Here is a 19,057-nt window from a genome sequence, read left to right on the forward strand (position 1 = left end):
AAAAAAATGTATTATGTCAACCTGGAAATTGGAAGATAATCTGAAAATACAACAATGGTATATAGAAATGAATAAATATATTCCATTAGAAAAAATAACATATAGTTTAAGAAATAATATTGAAATATTCGAACAAATATAGGAGCCTTACATTAAATACAATAGCAAAAACCAACCGGGGACAATCATTACCTAAGTTGATGGAAGGAGAAGGAAAGAAAAGAATGGACTCAGTAGAATTTCTGGTGTATTTTGTTGAGTGACAACATTGTCTGACTGGTTTAATTTATCCTAGATTGTATAGCTTAAATGGATGGGAGGGGGGGTTGGGGGGGGGTGGGTTGGGAGGAGGGAGGGGGGGGAGAAAATGTCACTGTATATGTGTGAAAAGGAAAAAGTGTGTATCATGGCTAATGTGATTTATGGTGTGAAAAATAAAAAAATTAAAAAAAAAATACAGAGAAGAACTGACTCGAGATGGGACAGTATTAGATCTCCAATTAGGGAATGAGATGGGTTAGGTGACAGGTTTGTGTTCGGGAACAATTGGGTTGTGTGATCATAATACCATTAGTTTTAGGTTAATAATGAAGGAGAGGACTGGGCCTAAGATTGAGATTCTTGATTGAAACAAGGGTAATTTGGAGATAGGAAAGGATTTGGAAGGTGTGGATTAGAATTTTTTTGGGGGGGAAGGATGCAACAGCTAAATAGAGGATATTCAAGGGGGAAATTTTATGAGTACAGAGTCAGTCTGTCCCTGTGAGGATTAAAGGAAAGGTTAGAAAATATAGGTAGACTTGGTTTTCAAAGCACATTAGGAATTTGGTTTGGAGGAAGAGGGATGTGTACAACAGGTATTCTTTTTCTTTGGCTTGGCTTCGCGGACGAAGATTTATGGAGGGGTAATGTTCACGTCAGCTGCAGGCTCGTTTGTGGCTGACAAGTCCGATGCGGGACAGGCAGACACAGTTGCAACAGTTGCAAGGGAAAATTGGTTGGTTGGGGTTGGGTGTTGGGTTTTTCCTCCTTTGTCTTTTGACAGTGAGGTGGGCTCTGCGGTCTTCTTCAAAGGAGGTTGCTGCCTGCCGAACTGTGAGGCGCCAAGATGCACGGTTTGAGGCGATATCAGCCCACTGGCGGTGGTCAATGTGGCAGGCACCAAGAGATTTCTTTAGGCAGTCCTTGTACCTCTTCTTTGGTGCACCTCTGTCTTGGTGGCCAGTGGAAAGCTCGCTATATAACACGATCTTGGGAAGGTGATGGTCCTCCATGACCTACCCAGCGCAGTTTGATCTTCAGCAGCGTGGATTCAATGCTGTCGGCCTCTGCTATCTCGAGTACTTCGATGTTGGAGATGAAGTCGCTCCAATGAATGTTGAGGATGGAGCGGAGACAACGCTAGTGGAAGCGTTCTAGGAGCTGTAGGTGATGCCGGTAAAGTACCCATGATTTGGAGCCGAACAGGTGTGTGGGTATGACAATGGCTCTGTATACGCTAATCTTTGTGATGTTTTTCAGTTGGTTGTTTTTCCAGACTCTTTTGTGTGGTCTTCCAAAGGCGCTATTTGCCTTGGCGAGTCTGTTGTCTATCTCGGTGTCGATCCTTGCATCCGATGAAATGGTGCAGCCGAGATAGGTAAACTGGTTGACCGTTTTGAGTTTTCTCAAAACAACAGGTATATAGACAGCAAGGAATAGATGAGGTGTTTGAGGAATACCAGGAGTGTTAAAATATTAAGGAAATTAGAAAGGCTAAAAGGAGATATGAGGCTGCTTTGGCAGGCAAAATAAAAATCAATCCAAAGGGTTTCTACAGGTACATTAGAAGTAAAAGAATAGTGAGAGATAAAATTGGGCCCCTTGATGATCAGAGGGGTAGGCTATGTGAGAAGTCAGAAGGGATGGAGGAAATTTTAAATCCTTTTTTTCTTCAGTATTCACTAAGGAAAGGAATATTGAGCCAGGAAAAAGTGGGGAAATTTGGTAGTGAAGTCATGGATAATTTACAGATTAATAGACAGATTAACATGGAGGTAGTATTGGCTATTTTAAAAAGAATCCAGGTGGATATATCCTGGGTCCTGATAAGATATTCCCTAGGTCGCTGAGGGAGGTTAGTTGGGGCTCTGACAGAAATATTTAAAATGTCATTAGCCATAGGGGTGGTGCCAAAGGATTGAAGGGGAAAGGTAGTTCATGTTCCACTGTTTAAAAGTAAACTGGGTAATTATAGGCCTGTGAGTCTGACATCAGTGATGGGTAAATTAATAGAGTATTGTTAGAGATGGTATATACAATTATTTGGATAGACAAGCACTGATTAATGGTTTTATTCATGGTAGATCATGTTTAACAAATCTTCTGAAATTTTTCAAGGAGGTTACTAAGAAGGTTGATAAAGGGAAGGCTGTGCAAGTGGTCTTTGTGGACTTTGGTAAGGCCTTTGACAAGGTTCCACATAAGAAATTAGTTAAGAAGGTTCAATTATTAAGTATTAATGTTAAAGTATTAAAATGGATTCAACAATAGTTATATGGGAGATACCAGAGAGTAGTGGTGGAAAATTATTTGTCAAAATTGGAGGCCAGTGACTAGTGGAGTGCCTCAAGGATCAATACTGGGTCCTTTGTTGTTTATCAATCATATAATGATCTGGATGAAAGGGTAATGAATTGGATTGGTAAGTATGCAAATAATACGAAGATTGGTGTTGTGGACAGTGACGAAGGTTATCAAAGCTTGCAGTGGGATATAGATCAGTTAGAAGAGTGGCCTGAAAGATGGCAGATGGGAGTTTAATACTGAGGTGCTATATTTTGGTAGGACTAATCAGCAAAGATCATCCATGTTAAATGGTAGACAATTGAGGAGTGCAGAAGAACAAAGGGATTTAGGAATTCTGATACTAACTTTCCTGAGAGTGGAGTCACATGTAGGAGGTGAAGAAAGCATTTGGTATGTTGGTCTTCATAAATAAAGTATTGAGTATAGGAGTTTGGATGTCATGATGAAGTTGTATAAGGCATTGGTAAGGCCGAATTTGGAATGTTGTGTGCAATTTTGGTCGCTGAATTGTAGGAAGGATATAAACAGACTAGAGAGTGCCGAGGAGAGTTACCAGTATGTTGCCCGGGTTTTGTTACAAGGAAAGGTTAAACAGGTTGGGAGTTTATTCTCTGGAGCATAGAACATTGAGGGGTGATTTGATAGTTATTTAAAATTGAGTGGGGGCAGATAGAGTATATGTGGATAGGCTCTTCCTACTGAGAGTGGGGGAGATTGAAACAAGAGGTCATGGATTGAGATTGAAGGGGGGGAAAAGTTTAAGGGAAACATGAGGGGGAATTTCTTCACTCAGAGCATGGTGGGAGTGTTGAATGAACTTCCAACCGAAGTGGTAGATGCGGGTTCGATTTTCATATTTAAAAGTTGGACAGGTATATGGATGAGAGAGGTGGAGGTCAATATGACTAGTTGGGAGATGGTGTTCAAGATGGACTAGGAGGCCTGTTTTTGTGCTATAATTGTTATATGGTTAAAAATTTTCTGTATGAAAAGCAACGTTAACCTCAGCTGAAACAACACCTCACCAGCAACCTGACTGACTCCTACAATAGTGTCCAGATTTATTGTCCGAGTAGGAACGTGACATCCTTTTTCCTGTGGGTGCAGAATTATCACTAATTGGTAGTGCAAAAAATAAATGGAACTCAGTGTCAACATTTAAACAAATAAAAGAACTGTAAACAGATAATGAATGTAAACAAACTGACTGTGCATTACAGAGAGAACAAAGAAAATCAATAAAGTGCAAAATTAAAAGTCTTTAAATGAAACTCCGAGTTTACTGTTGAGGAGTCTGATGGTGAAGGGGTAGCAGCTATTCCTGAACCTGGTGGCATGAGTCTTGTGCCACCAATGTCTCTTTCCTGATGGCAGCAGCAAGAACAGAGTATGTGCTGTGTGGTGTGGGTCTTTGATGATTGCTGCTGCCCTCTGACAGCACTGTTCCCTGTAGATGTGCTCAATAGAGGGGAGGGTTTTGCTTGTGATGTCCTGAACTGTGTCCTTTACCTTTTCTAGGGCTTTATGCTCAGGGATATTGGTGTCCCTATATCAGACCATGATGCAGCCAGTCAGCACATTTTCTACCACATCTCTAGAAATTTGCCAGGGTTTCTAGTGTCAGACCAAATCTCTGCAAACTCTTGAAGAAGTAGAGGTGCTGATGTCCTTTCTTCACATTATCTTTGGTGTGTTGGGTTCAGGAAAGATCCTCTGAGATGGTGACCCCCAAGAACCTAAATTTGCTCACCCTCTCCACCTCTGATCCCCTCAATGATCACTGGATTGTATACCCCTGGTTTTCCTTTCCTGAAGTCAACAATCAGCTCCTTAGTTTTGGTGACATTGAGTACAAGGTTGTTGCTGGTTTACCATTCAGCCAAGTTTTCAATCTCCCTCCTGTATGCTAATTCATCCCCTTCCTTTATACAACCCACTACCTTGGTATCATTGGCAAATTTATAGATGGTGTTATTGTTGTACCGAGCTATACAGTTGTAGGTGTAAAGTGAGTAGAGCAGGGGGCTAACAACACAGACCTGTGGTGCTCTGCTACTGATGGAGATTGTGGAGGAGAAGTTCTTACTAATCTTCACTGATTGTGGTCTGGAGCTGAAGAAATCCATGATATAATTACACAGTGGGGTGTTAACTCCAGTTCTTGGAGTTTGCTGATCAGTTTTGAGGGGATGATGATGTTAAATGATAAACTGTCAATAAAGATCATCCTGATATATGCATTTTGCTGTCCAGATGTTCTAGGGGTTTGTGTAGAGTCAGTGAGATGTTATCTTCCTTAGACCTGTTTCTACGATAGATCCATGTCACTGCTTAGAGAAGAGCTGATCTGCTTCAACACCAGCCTTTCAAAACACTTCATCGCTGTTGATGTAAGTGTTACTGGTCCACAGCAGGCTGCACTAGCTGAAGTCCACCACAATTAATGAAGAGAGCCCCTCCACCAAAAAGCACACAGAATGAAAACACAGGGTTTTTGGATTAGTAACGGTACCACACGTCAAGAGAAAAGAAACAGTCCTAGGGGCACCTGAGTGTCAAATTTCGGCAGCCAACCCAGGAAAAGAAGAAGCCACGTGGATGGGAAAAGGCCCAGGAAGCCCAGCTACTCACTGATAGCTATGACGTGCACTGGTGTCCCAATCAGTCTCAAAGCCAAATGGGCCTAGAATACTCCAAGGCTCATGGATTGAAAACTAAGTACAGAGATAGCTCATCAAGCACAGAGAGGTAATCAGGATCTACTGCAAGGAGCACCTCAAAGAGCTCCTGAACGGTGGCATTGTCCTTAGTGCAGGTGTTCTTAACTCCATCCCACTGGCCTGCCTATCCGGTCCAGCCTCTTCACCAGCCTGAACTGTCAGAAAGACCAACTGCCAGCTGTTAGACATGGCATCTCACGCCTAGAAAGACGGGGACATGCTGGAGACCTGGTAATGTCACAGACATCTTCCTGTTATCATCCACAGAGGACGTCACTGTAAGGAACCTCCACAATCGCCACCTCCCGGAGCTGCTCCCCCACACTGCAGTGTGAATTCTGCTTGTTGAGAGGGACATTTGGAAGCAGAGCATTACAGAGTGACTCACTAATGAGAGAATGAGTCTTACTTACATTTAACATTCACAAACAAAGGTCCTCAGCCAATCCTTCCCCATTGTGCAACACTGCCCTCCAACAACATGTGTCCATGTTAAAACAGTGGATAACATGTACCACCTCTCAGCGAAGACACTCCTTAATAACAAGCTTCATCTTTGGCTTCATTCCACCAACACAACAGCAAAAACAAGTGATGATCCAGATCTGAAACCAGCTCTACTGGACAGCAATGATCCTTGCTCTTATTATGTCTCTGAGCTACAGGCTACCCACAGCTGGCACTCCAAATGACTGGCCCTCCAGAAATCTTCCAAATTTATGGGCAAGGCAAAGGAATCACTGTCAACATACTATCCAGACCAACATTTGAGCTGCGAGCGGATGGGGTGCATGCTCAACACAGGCTTCCAGAACATAGGAAGAATGTGGATGCTGCAGAGGAGATTTACAAGGATGTTGCCTGGATTGGAGAGCACGCCTTAGTTCACAGGTTGAATGAACTTGATCTTTTCTCTTGGGGTGATGGAAATGAGGGGTGTACAAGACGATGAGAGGCATTAATCATGTGGATGACATAAGGGGGGGCATATTTTTAATTTGCTTGGGAGAGTATGGTATGGGGTGGGGAAAGGGACAGGATGCAAGTGCTAAATTTTTCACGCAGAGAGTAGTGGGTACATGGAATGTGTTGTTAACAACTGTGGTGGAGGCAGGTACAATAGGATCTTCTATCAGGTACATGGAACTGAGAAAAAAGAAGGGATATGCAGTGTGGAAATTCTAGCAGTTGGTAGTTTTGTTGGCACAACACAATGCGGCCCATGCTGTGCTACAGATTTCTATGTTCTATGTTAGGAATTACCAGGAATTAGATGGGCGAAGATTACCAGGACAACAGTAAAATAGATTCTGGGATATTCTCAAAGCATCCTTGTGGAAGTGTATATACTCACTAACGTAAAAACACAATGCTGGAGAAACTCAGCAAGTCAAATAGTGGGACTTTGTATAGGAAAGATCAAGATACAGAACCGACGCTTTGGGCTTGAGTCATTCATCAAGGTATGAAAAAAATGTTGGCAGGTGGGAGGGGAGGAGCACAGGCCCAACAGCAGGAGATAATAGGTGGATAAGGGAGGGAGGACACATCAGCAAACAGGGGGAGTAAGGGGGTAGAGAGCTGGAGGAAAGAAGACAAAGGGAAAGGGAAGGGAGGGAGAACAGAGAGTAGATCAGTAGAAACCGACGTTGATGCCATCCTGCAGAGAGGAAGGCAACGTGGCTGTGAAAGCAAGTCTGTGGGAATACTTGGCCACAGAGCATGAGAGAAGCAGGGATTACACACGGGGAGCAGTGAGAGAAAATCCATGGAGAACAAAGGAGAACTTCAGGGTAGGCATCCCTCAAAGTGATTTCACAAATACTCACTATATACTATCCCTATATATTCACTGAATTCCTCACTCCTAACCAAAGGTTATAAGAAGTATTTAGGGTGGCATTGTGAACCATTGATACCTTGTTGAGATGATATAAAAGCTAAATATAAAGGATGGGTGCAAATATCTCATAATCTACCGACCAGTCTGTCCTCAGGCATTGTGGTCAGAATCTGAGGGGTCTCGCATTGAACTCACTAAACTGGAGTGAAAACAAATCATTGCTGATAGAAAACGCCTGCCTGTGAATAGTCTTCACCAAATGTAATGGAAAGAACACTGATGTCACTGGAATTATGAAGAGAAAACAGAAAATGATGGATTTACTCAGCCACTCAAGTAGCATCTGTGGAGTGCGAAACAGTTAATGCTTCAGGTGATGGTCTTTGAACAGTTGCGATGGAAGATTAATAATCCAAAATGTTTCCCTCTTCACAGATGGTGCTTGACCCACTGTTTTTATTTCACTGCTCTTTGCCCCACAGCCCAGGTACCCCACCCCCGGAACCACTGCCCCACCCCACTTCACCGCAGTCTCCTGTAGCTGAAATATTGTTTCCAATGTTGCGGCATATCCTTTAAAGAGCTGCATGCCTGCAAAGATCTCTCCTACTAAGGCAAGATACTGGCACACATCAGGAGAAAACACTTACTGAAACTGACAAGCTACAATGGAAGATTTTGCTGGTTCTGTAACTTACAGAAATAGCTTTAGATTGATCTGCCACACCATGTTAATGCCAGCAAGAAGTGTGGAGCAATTTCCATTCCATACATACCAACCGCAGATATGTTGAATAATGTGGGTTGTTCTTCTGTGCACTGGTAGCAGGGAAAAATCCACTCAATGTTTAATTAATCCTCAGCTACATATATAAAAACCAAATGTCATCGACAGACCATTAGGTCCAAATGGTCGATGCCAGTTTTTTTTTAATGCACCATCTGATGCTCCCTTACCTTCCAATCTCCAGTTCCACCAGGCCTTTTCTTTCTATTAATCACTACAACGCTCCCTTTCCATCCAATACATAGTATCATTAACTCACTACCAACTAGAAGGAAGTCCAGGAGCATCGACATCAGGACTACCATGCTGGGAAATAGCTTCTTCCCACAGGCATGAGATTGATGAACAGTATCTGTTGCCAAGTAAATCATCCCAAAATATTTATATAGAGATTGATTTTGAATGACATCTTTCTGTATATATGTGATTATTATGCAATGTATTGTGTGTATGTGTATGCACCCTGGCCAGACCACACTTGGATTATTTGTTCAGTTCTGATCACCTTATTACAAGAAGGATGTGGAAGCTATGGAGAGGTGCAGAGGAGATAGATCAGGACGTTGCCTGGATTGGAGAGCATGCCTTATGAGGCAAGGTTGACAGAGCTAGGGTTTCTCTCATTGGAGAGGAGAAGGATGAGAGGTGAGTTAATAGAGGTTTACAAGAAGATGAGGCATAGATAAGGTGGACAGCCAGCAACTTTTTTTTAAAAACCTGGGCAAGAATACCAAACACCAGAGGACTTCTGTACAAGGTGAGTGGAGGAAAGTTTAGAGGAGATGTCAGGCGTAAATATTTTTTTATATTCACAGAGAGTTGTGGGTACCTGGAATGCCTTGTCAGGTGTGGTGGTGGATGCTGGCACAATAGAGATATTTAAAAGACTCTCAGACAGGCACGGATGCCACAAAAAATAGAGGGTATGGGTGTGAGGTAAGGAAAGTTTAGATTGGTGAGTAGGTTTGTATGGGTCGGCACAACATCGTGGGCTGAAGGGCCTGTACGGTGCTAGAAAGTTCGATGTTCTACGACTGGTAAATCGCTGCTTTGTCAGATTGTATGTGTACAGTTACATGATAGTGAACTTGAACTTGATTGCAATTATTTTTCTTCCATTGATGTCCCTTTGAACTCTGGAGTTCCTTCAGCAGGCTGTTCTTTGAAGTTCAAATTTATTATCATCTGACTGAATATATACAACTAGACGATGCTATGTTTTTCTGGATCACAGTGCACACATATAATCTCGTATATATATAAAGATATAACAAAATAAATATATACAAATATTTTGGAATAATTTACTTGGTTACAGGATACTGTTCATCAATCTCACAGCCTGCAGGAAGAAACAATTTCCCAGGCTGGCCACCCTGTATCTCCTTTCTGATGGTGGTGAGTCAAAGATCCTGTGTGATGGATGGTAGGGGTCCTTAATACTTTAAGCAACGATCCCGGTGAATGTCATCAAAAGTGAGAGCCCAGTGATCTCAGCCATTTTGATGATCCTCTGTATTGACTTCCAGTCCAATGCTTTTCAGCTAACGTCCCACACAATGATACAGCCAGACAGGACTCTCTTAATTCTGATCCTGTAAAAAGCCTCATCATTGCAATCACTGATTGGAAGTTGATTGGAAGTCAGTGATTATCTTGTATTTATGTCATATGGTTCTGTTCTGTCCAAAGATGACCAACCTGTTCAGCCTTTATTAATTAACATAATCATTTCAGTTTCGGTTTTGAACTTTTACTACAGTCTCTCTAATATTTTCTCATCTGGGTTACTCAGGAACTGAGTTACATGGTAAGGTTAAGCAGGTTAGGCCTTTATTCCCTGAAGCATAGAAGAATGGGGGAGATTTGATAGAGGTATTTAAAATTATGAGGACAGACAGAATAAATGTAGATTTGCTTTATCCATTGAGGGTAGGTGAGATACAAACCAGAGGAAAGGGTTAAGAGTGAAAGGAGAAAAGTTTAGGGGGAACATGGGATGGGGGGGGGGCACTTCTTCACACAGAGAGTGGTGGGAATGTGGAATGAGTTGCCAGCTGAGGTGGTGAATGAGGTCTCACTTTTAACATTTAAGAAGAATTTGGACAGGTACGTGGATGGGAGAGGTATGGAGGGCTATGGACTGGGTGCAGGTCAGTGGGACTAAGCAAACAAAAGTATGGTTGAGGACAGACTAGAAGGGCTCAAGGGGCCTATTTCTGTGCTGTAGTGTTCTATGGTTACATTATTGTAGACCAGGACCACATGCAGAATTTAGAGGATAATCTCACCAACCCTCAATACTTTCAACTACACCTGATGCCTAATGATTCAGGAAACTATCTGAAACTCTCATTTTGAACATCCCCTTCTCTCAATTTTTCCATCTCCACTGCATCTGTTCTGATGAAAAGTTCTTCCAGTCCAGATCTTCCAAAATGTCTGCCATCTTCCTCAAACGTAGCTTTCCTTCCACCACCTTCAACTCAGCCTTCACCCGTATCTCCTCCAGTTCCTTCTCATCTGCCCTGGCCCCTTCTGCCCCCAGATGCAACAAATATAGAGCACCCCTCATCCTCACCTATTTCCTCACCTGTCTACACATCCAACTCATTATCTTTTGGAATTTCCGGCATTTACAACAGGATCCCATTACCTGACACATCTTCCCCTCTCCTCCCATCTCTGCCTTCCATAGGGACTGCTCCCTCTGCCTCCCTCGAGCACTCATCCTCCTCACCAATCGCCCAGCTCCTGGCATCTTCCCCCTGTGACCATGGGAGGTGCCACACTTGCGCCCACACCTCCTCCCTCACCATCTGGGGCAACAAACAAGCACTTTATGCGAAGCAACTCTTCACTTGGATATCCACAGAACTGATTTACTGCATCCACTCCTCCCTTTGAGGACTTCTCTACATCGGATTGGGAGATCACTTCACTGAGCACCTTCGCTCCATCTGCACCAGTGATAGGGAACTCACATTACCCAACCATTTCAGTTCTGTGTCACACTCCCACTGTGCATGTTCAATCATGGTTAAAAATAAGGTGACAGAGGATGTGAAAAATTTTATGAATAAAATGAAATGTTGATAGTTGGAGGAAGATGCATCCTTATATTAGGGATTATTCATTTTATTCTTATAGGCATAAGACATATCCCCATATAGATATGTTTTTAATCACCTCCCAACTGCAGTCTGTGCATGGCCTTATGTACTATCCCACCAAGACCACCAGCAAATTGGAGGAACAACACCTGATTTGCTCACTCGGCACCCTCCAGCCAGATGGCATTAACATCTATTCCAGTTTCTGCTGACCTGCTCTCCTCTTCCCCCTTCCATTCTCCTTTTCAGTTCTCCTCCCTCCCTGCACCCAGCCATCCTCCTCCCTTTGATTACTGCTGTCCCCTCCCTCCCTTCTCCACCTATCACCTCCTACCTTTGCGACCACTTTTTCTCCTCCTCCCCTCCACTCTTTTGTTCGGACGCCTGCCAACATTTTCCCATACCTTGATGAAGGGCTGAAGCCCGAAACGCTGGTCATGTATTTTTACCTTTGCCTCACTGTTTGACCTGCTGAGTTTCTCCAGCTTTGTGTTTTTACTTCAACCACGGTGTCTGCAGATTTTCGTGTTTTACTTCCACCAAATATTCATTTGCTGAGCAAACTTCTATTGATCTCTCTGGAGAGGAAGCAAGCTGAGCGGCAATCTGGTCGAAGTTTAGAAAATCATTGATAGGCTGGACAGTTAGAATCTTTTATCTTCCCCAGGGTAAATTTGTCACCTACTGGAAGACATGCATTGAAGGATGAAGTTTCAGGATACTTGAAAGCACAAGATAAAATCGGCTGAAGTCAACATGGTTTCCTTCAGGGTAGATGTTGCCTGACAAATCTGCAAATCTGTTGGAACTCTTTGAGGAAGTAACAAGTAGGACAGACAAAGGAACATTGCTTATTTGATTTTTACAAGCTCTGCACATGAGGCTGCTGAACAAGATAGGCGCCCATGGCATTATGGAAAAGGTACTAGCATGGATAGACGTTTAGCTGACTGGCAGGAGAACAAAAGGTGGGAACAATGGCGGCTTTCTCAAGCTGGCTGCCGGTGACTAGTGGTGTTCCGCAGGGGTCAGTGCTGGGCCCACTGCTTTTCACGTTGCACGTAAATGATTTAGATCACACATGTCAAACTCTGATATAATTATATTTGGCCCGCAAGATCATTTCAAAAATGTATTAGAGGTGGCCCGCCCTGCAGCGAGAGCCGATGCTGTTTTTTGGTAATGTCACCCCCACCATCCTCCCCCTTCATTGCACATCCTTCCCCATTGTAACACGAGAAATTGTAACACGAGAAGTCTGTCGATGACATCAGCCGGCAAGCCAGTTGGAAGGTTCCCCGCACAACCAGTCACTTCTCCCACCTGTCGAGCGGTGCGGCAGATTGGCGAGCGCCAGTGATTTCCTGTCGGCGCGACGGACATGGCAGGCTGCGCATGGCCCCCGGGCAGCGCGAGCCCCGCGCGACTGGCACCGGACGGCCCTTCAACAGCGCAAGCGCACTTCTCCCAGTCGTCATGGCCTTCAGCGCTTGCACCCGCGCGGACCCCAGGGATAGCTGGTTTGGCCCTGCACGTGAAGAGAGATGGTGGCTGTCCGCAAAGGCTGATCAGCAGCGCGCTGGGCCTGAGTGGGTGGGTAAGCAGGGGTGGGCAGAGGGTGTAGGTGAGGAGTAATGGGCAGGGGAAGTTATGGTGGTGCAAGGGGCAGTTAGAGGGAGGGATGAGTAGAAGGAGGGGTGGATAGGGAAGAGGTAAAAGGGGAGGGGCAGGGCGAGTAGGGGAGGGGTGATTAGAGGGTGAGAGACGGGTAGAGGGAGGAACAGGTTGAGGGGAGAGACAGTAGAGGGGCGTGTATAGGATGGGGTGGGTAGAGGCAGAGCGAGTGGAGTGAGGGGTGAGTAGAGGTTGGGTAAAGGACTGGTCAGGTAGAGGGATGGTGGGTCGAAGGTGAATAGAGGCCTAGAGCCTGAGGAGTGAGCAGGAAATGCTGAGTCCTGATGCAGGACAAAATGGACACAGCCTGTGAATGCTGACTACATCTCCACAGGGACCAAATATGGTTCCCTCAGGTCAAGCAAAGGGTGAACTTGAGCTACCTACTCCTGACCTGTAACATTATCCTCCTAAAGTTATATCCTAAAGTTTAATATTACATATGTTGAAAGAAGAAAAAACATGCAGATGTTGTTGAAAATTTTCAATAAATATTTAGTTCGGCCCTCGACTTAGTCCAAGTTTTTAATTTTGGCCCTCCGTGAATTTGAGTTTGACACCCCTGATTTAGATGAAGGATTTGGTGGCTTTGTAGCGGATGATACGCAGAGGGGCAGGTCGGGTTGAGGAAAGGGAAAGTCTGCAGAGGGACTTGGACAGGTTGGAAAAATGGGCAAAGAAGTGGCAGATGGAATACAGCGTAGGGAAGTGTGTGGCCATGTACTTTGATGAAAGGAATGAAGAAGCAGACCAGCTTCAGAAAGGGGAAAGAATTCAGAAAGGAGAGATCCAAATGGATTTAGGAGTATAGGATTCCCTAACATTGACTTGCAAGTTGAGTTAGTACAGGTACACAATCCTTTATCCGGAACCCTTGGGGGACAGTGTGTTCCAAATTTCGGATTTTTCCAGATTTCGGAAAGCCAGATTTAAGCTCGCCTGAATTGTGCTGCCGTATCCATCCCCACACCCTTCCCGTCACGCTGCCATCTCCCGCCCCTCACCCTCTCGCACCCGACTCATGCTGCTGGTCTCTCCCCCCTCACCCGCCTGACTCACGCTGCCAGTCTCCTGTCCGCCCGACTCGTGCTGCCAGTCTCTCCCCCGCACTCACCCAACTCGCACTCACCCAACTCTCTCCCCACTTGCCGGATTTTGGAGCTTTCCGGATTTTAGATGTCCGAATAAAGGATTGTGTACCTGTAGTAAGGAAGGCAAATGCAATGTTAACAGTTATTTAGAGAGGACTGGATTATAAAAGCAAAGATGTAATGCTGAGGTATATTAGGAACACTGTGATCAATTTTGGGCCCCATTTCTATGGGAACATATTCTGGCATTGGATATGTTCCAGAAGAGGATTACTTTGTGATGAGATGGTTAACATATGAGGAGCGTTTGATGGGTCTGGGCTTCTACTCGCCAGCATTTAGAAGGATTGGGGTGTGGGGGGAGGGGGATCTCATTGAAACCTATTGAATGTTGAAAGGGGAGGATCGAGTTACTGTGGAGAGGATGTTTTCAGTAGTGGGAGAGTCCAGGACCAGAGGGCATAGTCTCAGAATAAAAAGACATTCCTTTAGAACAGGGATGAGGAGGTTTCTCCAGGTAGAGGGTGGTGAAGCAGTAGAATTGGTCACCACAGATGGCTCAGGAGGCCAAGACTTTTGGTATATTTAGAGTGGAGATTGGATGGTTCTTGATTACCAAAGGGGTCAAATGTTATGGGGAGATGGCAGAAGAATGGGATTCAGAGGAAAAAAATATATTAGCCATGATTTGGATGGCAGAGCAGACTTGATGGGACAAATGGCTTAATTTTGCTCCTACGTCAGGAGCCTTCAGCCATTATAGGTCTAACCTTCTAGCCACAGTTGTAAAGCAGCCCAGGGAAATGTTCTTCTTTAATACTTTAGTTCATTATTTATACACACGTTGGGGATGGAGGGAGAAATGAGAGCTGATGGACAGGATGGGCATTTGAAGAGTGGAGGTGTGACGATAGAAGCACCAGGAAAACATCAGGTTGGTTTTGGAGAAACTAGTCCTGCCTCCCAGATGCCAGCTGAGGCATGTGAATAGTAGCTTCTTTTAAACTGCGGCATCTGGGTCGCCCTCCTGGGACTCGGATGCGATTACTGGGGCGAAGGCACTGGAAGCACCTTTTAAATTGCATGGGGATCAACCCATTAAATCGCCAATCCAGTGATTTAAGGGGGGGGGTGGTTCCTGCTCCCATAATGACGCGTCAGGTACTCACCGGATGTACTGCCGGATGTTCAGATGCTGGCTGCCTGGTGACACACACACGCAAGCGCTGATGTCACTGGAATAAGCAGGTCAGCCATTTTAGTTTTCAAATTGCCTGTGGACATGACCTAGGAAAATTTAACTGGGTTCCCTGACTACCTCTGAGGTAGGTCAGGGACCCGGTTGGATTCCAACGGTGTTGACAAGGTCAAACCCTTTCTAACTGCTGACTAACTATTGCCCGGTTAACCCCATTTTACACGGCAGTCTGAAAGGGCCAAGTGCCTGCTCCCAGACGGTATGGATCATCAGTACAAATCATGAGCAGGTGTAACCTCTCCGCTTGGTACTCATTAACAGGCCTCTCATTCCCATCTGCACAGATTGGTTTGCTTAAATAATTGTTACCTCCAACAATCGAACAACTCATTGTAAATTATTGGGTCCCAAGTCAATATAAAGCATGCACTGTTCTTATTCTCCGCATGATGAGTTGACAGCTATGCCAATGCAAACCTATCTAGTGACTACAGGAGAAAACAGAAATTATTTCACAATGGAGCTGTCTACCCTTTTGTTCCAGAAGTCACCCCCGTTACTGGTGATATTGTGCAATCACCCTGCAGACTTTGAATAACTTTCAGCCAATCAAATATGACAGCAGGTGACAACAGAGGCAGCCCCTACATACCCAGAGTGCTCCTTGGTCACCCAGGTGACAACAAAGGCAGCCCCTACATACCCAGAGTGCTCCTTGGTCACCCAGGTGACAACAAAGGCAGCCCCTACATACCCAGAGTGCTCCTTCCTTGGACACCCAGGTGACAACAGAGGCAGCCCCTACATACCCAGAGTGCTCCTTCCTTGGACATCCAGGTGACAACAGAGGCAGCCCCTACATACTCAGAGTGCTCCAGGTCAGACACAGGTGACATAGACAGTCTCTAAATATCCAGAGTGCTCTTGGTCACACAGGTGGTAACAGAGGCAGCCCCTACGTTACATCGTTGAATACTCTGTAAAATTTCTACAGGTACACTGTGGAAAATGTACTGACTGGTTGGATCACAGCTTGGTTTGGGAATTTGACATGCATGGGAACACAGAAGGCATTAAACGCAGTCAGATCCATCACAGGCTCTGACCTCGCATTCATTGAATGCATCTATATGAGGTGCTGCCTTACAAAAGCAGTCAAAATTCACCCTGGTCTCAGCTTCTTCTCACTGCTACCTTCAGGCAGAAGGTACAGAAGTCTGAAGACAAGCACCTCTCGGTTCAAGAAAAGTTCATTTATGACAGCTATCAGACTCTTGAACCTCCCCTTGTTGCACTAATCAAGGACGTTCTCTGACTATCCACACTATATGAGTCACTTTTTTTGCACTAGGTAAATATGTAGAATTTATCTTTTGTATGCATTAACTCTTTTTGACTTAATTAGATATACAATTGATGTTTTTTTTTCCAAAGTACCTCCTTATCTGCAGTGAGTAAGAATATTGGTGCACATGTATGTTGTACAACATGTATGACAATATTATTATTGTCCTGCTAGTCATACAGAGGAAGGCAACAGATACAACTCCTCCGTTGCCTGGGTGCTGTTGGTCACACATGGTGCTTCACCAAGAGAAACAACCAGGCCACATTCAGGAGGTCAAACTGATCAGGGATTAGCCATGGTTCAGTCTGTAGTGTTGCTCTCTAGCCCCTTTCACATTGGCAAACCACTAAATTGGCAGTTCAACAAACTGTTTTAAAATACCGGTAGAGCCGTTCACACTTTCTCTGCGCCCTTTCAAATTCACCACCCTCCACCGGAGGCAACCTGCATACCCCCTTTCCCATTCACATTAGGCGAACTGGTACGCAGATTCAAAACAAATCAGTGATGATACACCACCTCCCCCCCCACCCCAAGGCGGTTCATCCCCAAAACGATTTGACCCCTGCGTGCCGGTTCGTGAGCGTTCGGTTTGGCATGTTAACCGGTAGAGTGGCGGTTATTTACTGGGTTAAAGTGCCAGCATGAAAGCTTTAGGTTGGAGGCCCACTCTGGAGTGAAGAGTGCCCAGTTTAGGACAGCATCCCAATGAAGTAAGGCTCTTTTGCACAAAACATTACAGTAAAGCCATCTTGCTTTTCAGGTGGGTGTTACAGTTCTGAAGGAGTGCAGGAGAATTCCCCTTGGTGTTAAGCCAATATTTAGCCCTCAATGTATGAAAGTCATAAAAACAAAAAGATTACCTTGCTGTAAACAACTCCAATAGTTCCCACATCACAACAATTGGCCGAAGCAATTATGGAAGTTACATATATGTAAGCTGATTCCAACTGTGACAAGACTGCAAATGTGAAAATCTCTAAGCCATTCAAATGTAAACCATAAGCATGTGCTCATGCTCTGGACTCCAGCAGTTCACATTTAATACTGACAGCCCACTTCACACTTAATCGGGTTAGACTCATTATCAGTTTTGTGTTTTTAGTTTGTTGGTTGTTGTTAGTCTGAAGGGTAACGGAGTCACCAAGTTCCTGGGTCAGGCTGCCCTTTCCTTGCCTGTGGCACTCCTCTATTTGTGCCTCTCTGAGAGTGGTCCCTGGAGTTCTGTAAATCTTCCCTTAGCTGTCGCTGAAATGACTTATACAATCAATGTGAAACAAAATTGAACTGGTTGTTAAAGCGATAACTGGTTTGCAAAGAGCCCTTCCAAGATCATCACAAATATTTAAAACATGCATGCATTTTCCAAAGCTCACATCGATTCCAAGTATCAGTAATGTAGCCTTGGGGTTCATGCTAGTGGCTGGCCATTCCTCAGAATGTCTAGCCTGCAGCAACAGCTGCATACAGCCAGAGTAACAGTAGTCCTGCACAGCACACAGGGAATACTCACCACTCACACCTCCCTCAGGTTTCTCACAGAGCAGATGCTGGCTTCACTCTCAGAACTTAGAACAGCAGCTTCCTGACAGCTCACCTGTAACATACAGGGCCCATTATCCCTGTCCCTCCTCCATGGGCCGATTGGTTGAATTGCCACGTCTCACATGAACTCTTTCAAGTTATTGGTCTTCTTTCCCTTGTTTACATCAGCCAGGCTTGTTTGCACTTCTCACGGTATTTACTCATGGGATCATTACATTAGGTTGGCAAAAGGCTCTGCCAAACAAACCAGTGTTCAAATCAGCTCAGTTGTTGCTCCTCTGCTATCAAGAAAGTCAACATTTTTCCTAATTTAACCACTTCATGGCTGACTCCTTTCCTTTCCATTCTGTTTGGTTTAGAACAGTGGTTTTCAAATGTTTTCTTCCCACCCACATACCACCTTAAGCAATCCCTTTCTAATCACAGAGGACCGATGGCATAGGCAATACTTAAGGTGGCATGTGTGTGGAAAGAAAATGTTGGAAAACCACTGTTTTAGAACGTAGAACATGTCACCCTATTCCATAATAATCTAATATTTCCCTACCTCATACCCATCACCCTCAAGTTTTCTTCCATCTACATACATATCTGAGTCTTTTAAATGCACCTATTGCACCAGCCTCCACCACCATCCGCAATAATGATTCCAGGCACCCACCAGTCTCTTTTTTTTCAGTAGGGGATTAGAGTTCTTTGGGTTTTTTTTTGTCATTGTATGGGGAAGGGTTATATCGCCATTGTTTTATTTTTGGAAATGTACTTATATTCTTCATATTTGGTAACCTTGTGTTCTCTATAGAATGTGCGCGTGTTCTATAAAACTCAATAAAAAGACTGAAAGAGAAAAAAATACCTGACATCTCCCCTGAACTTTCCTCCACTCACCTTAAACAGATGTCCTCTGGTATTTGCTGTTGTCGCCCCGGGATAAAAAGGTGCTGGCTGTCCACCCTATCTAAGCCCTTCATTGTTTTCTATACCTCCATTAAGTAACCTCCCATCCCTCGCCAATCGAAAGAAAAAAAGCCCTAGCTTAGCTCTGTCAACCTTGCTTCATGTCCCTTTTATCCGCTGATTTCTAAAGAAACGAGCAACATATGAGAGACACCCAAGAGAGATTCTCCCTGGGTTGTGAGCAGTTGTTTGCCAATTAGTGTTCAGTCTAAT

At 44.4% G+C, this 19,057-nt stretch overlaps 1 protein-coding gene across 9 annotated transcripts in view; it reads right to left on the minus strand.

Moving 5' to 3' along the window:
* Nucleotides 1-17,952, minus strand: part of LOC138757015 (leucine zipper putative tumor suppressor 3) — a 100,810-nt gene extending 82,858 nt beyond the window's left edge. For 2 of the 9 annotated variants that reach the window (XM_069923607.1, XM_069923596.1), the window contains exons 1-2: nt 14,966-15,628; nt 13,835-13,905 (exon numbers count right to left, since the gene is read on the minus strand). The gene's annotated coding sequence lies outside the window, so the exon portion shown is untranslated. Of the gene's footprint in view, nt 1-11,480; nt 11,716-13,834; nt 13,906-14,965; nt 15,629-17,855 lie in introns of those variants that run through there. The other 7 variants (XM_069923603.1, XM_069923602.1, XM_069923610.1 and 4 more) reach the window with 7 other exon arrangements.
* Between the last annotated feature and the right edge of the window lie 1,105 nt (nt 17,953-19,057).

This window comes from Narcine bancroftii, chromosome 3 (genome assembly GCF_036971445.1).
Source record: "Narcine bancroftii isolate sNarBan1 chromosome 3, sNarBan1.hap1, whole genome shotgun sequence".
NCBI lineage: Eukaryota > Metazoa > Chordata > Chondrichthyes > Torpediniformes > Narcinidae > Narcine > Narcine bancroftii.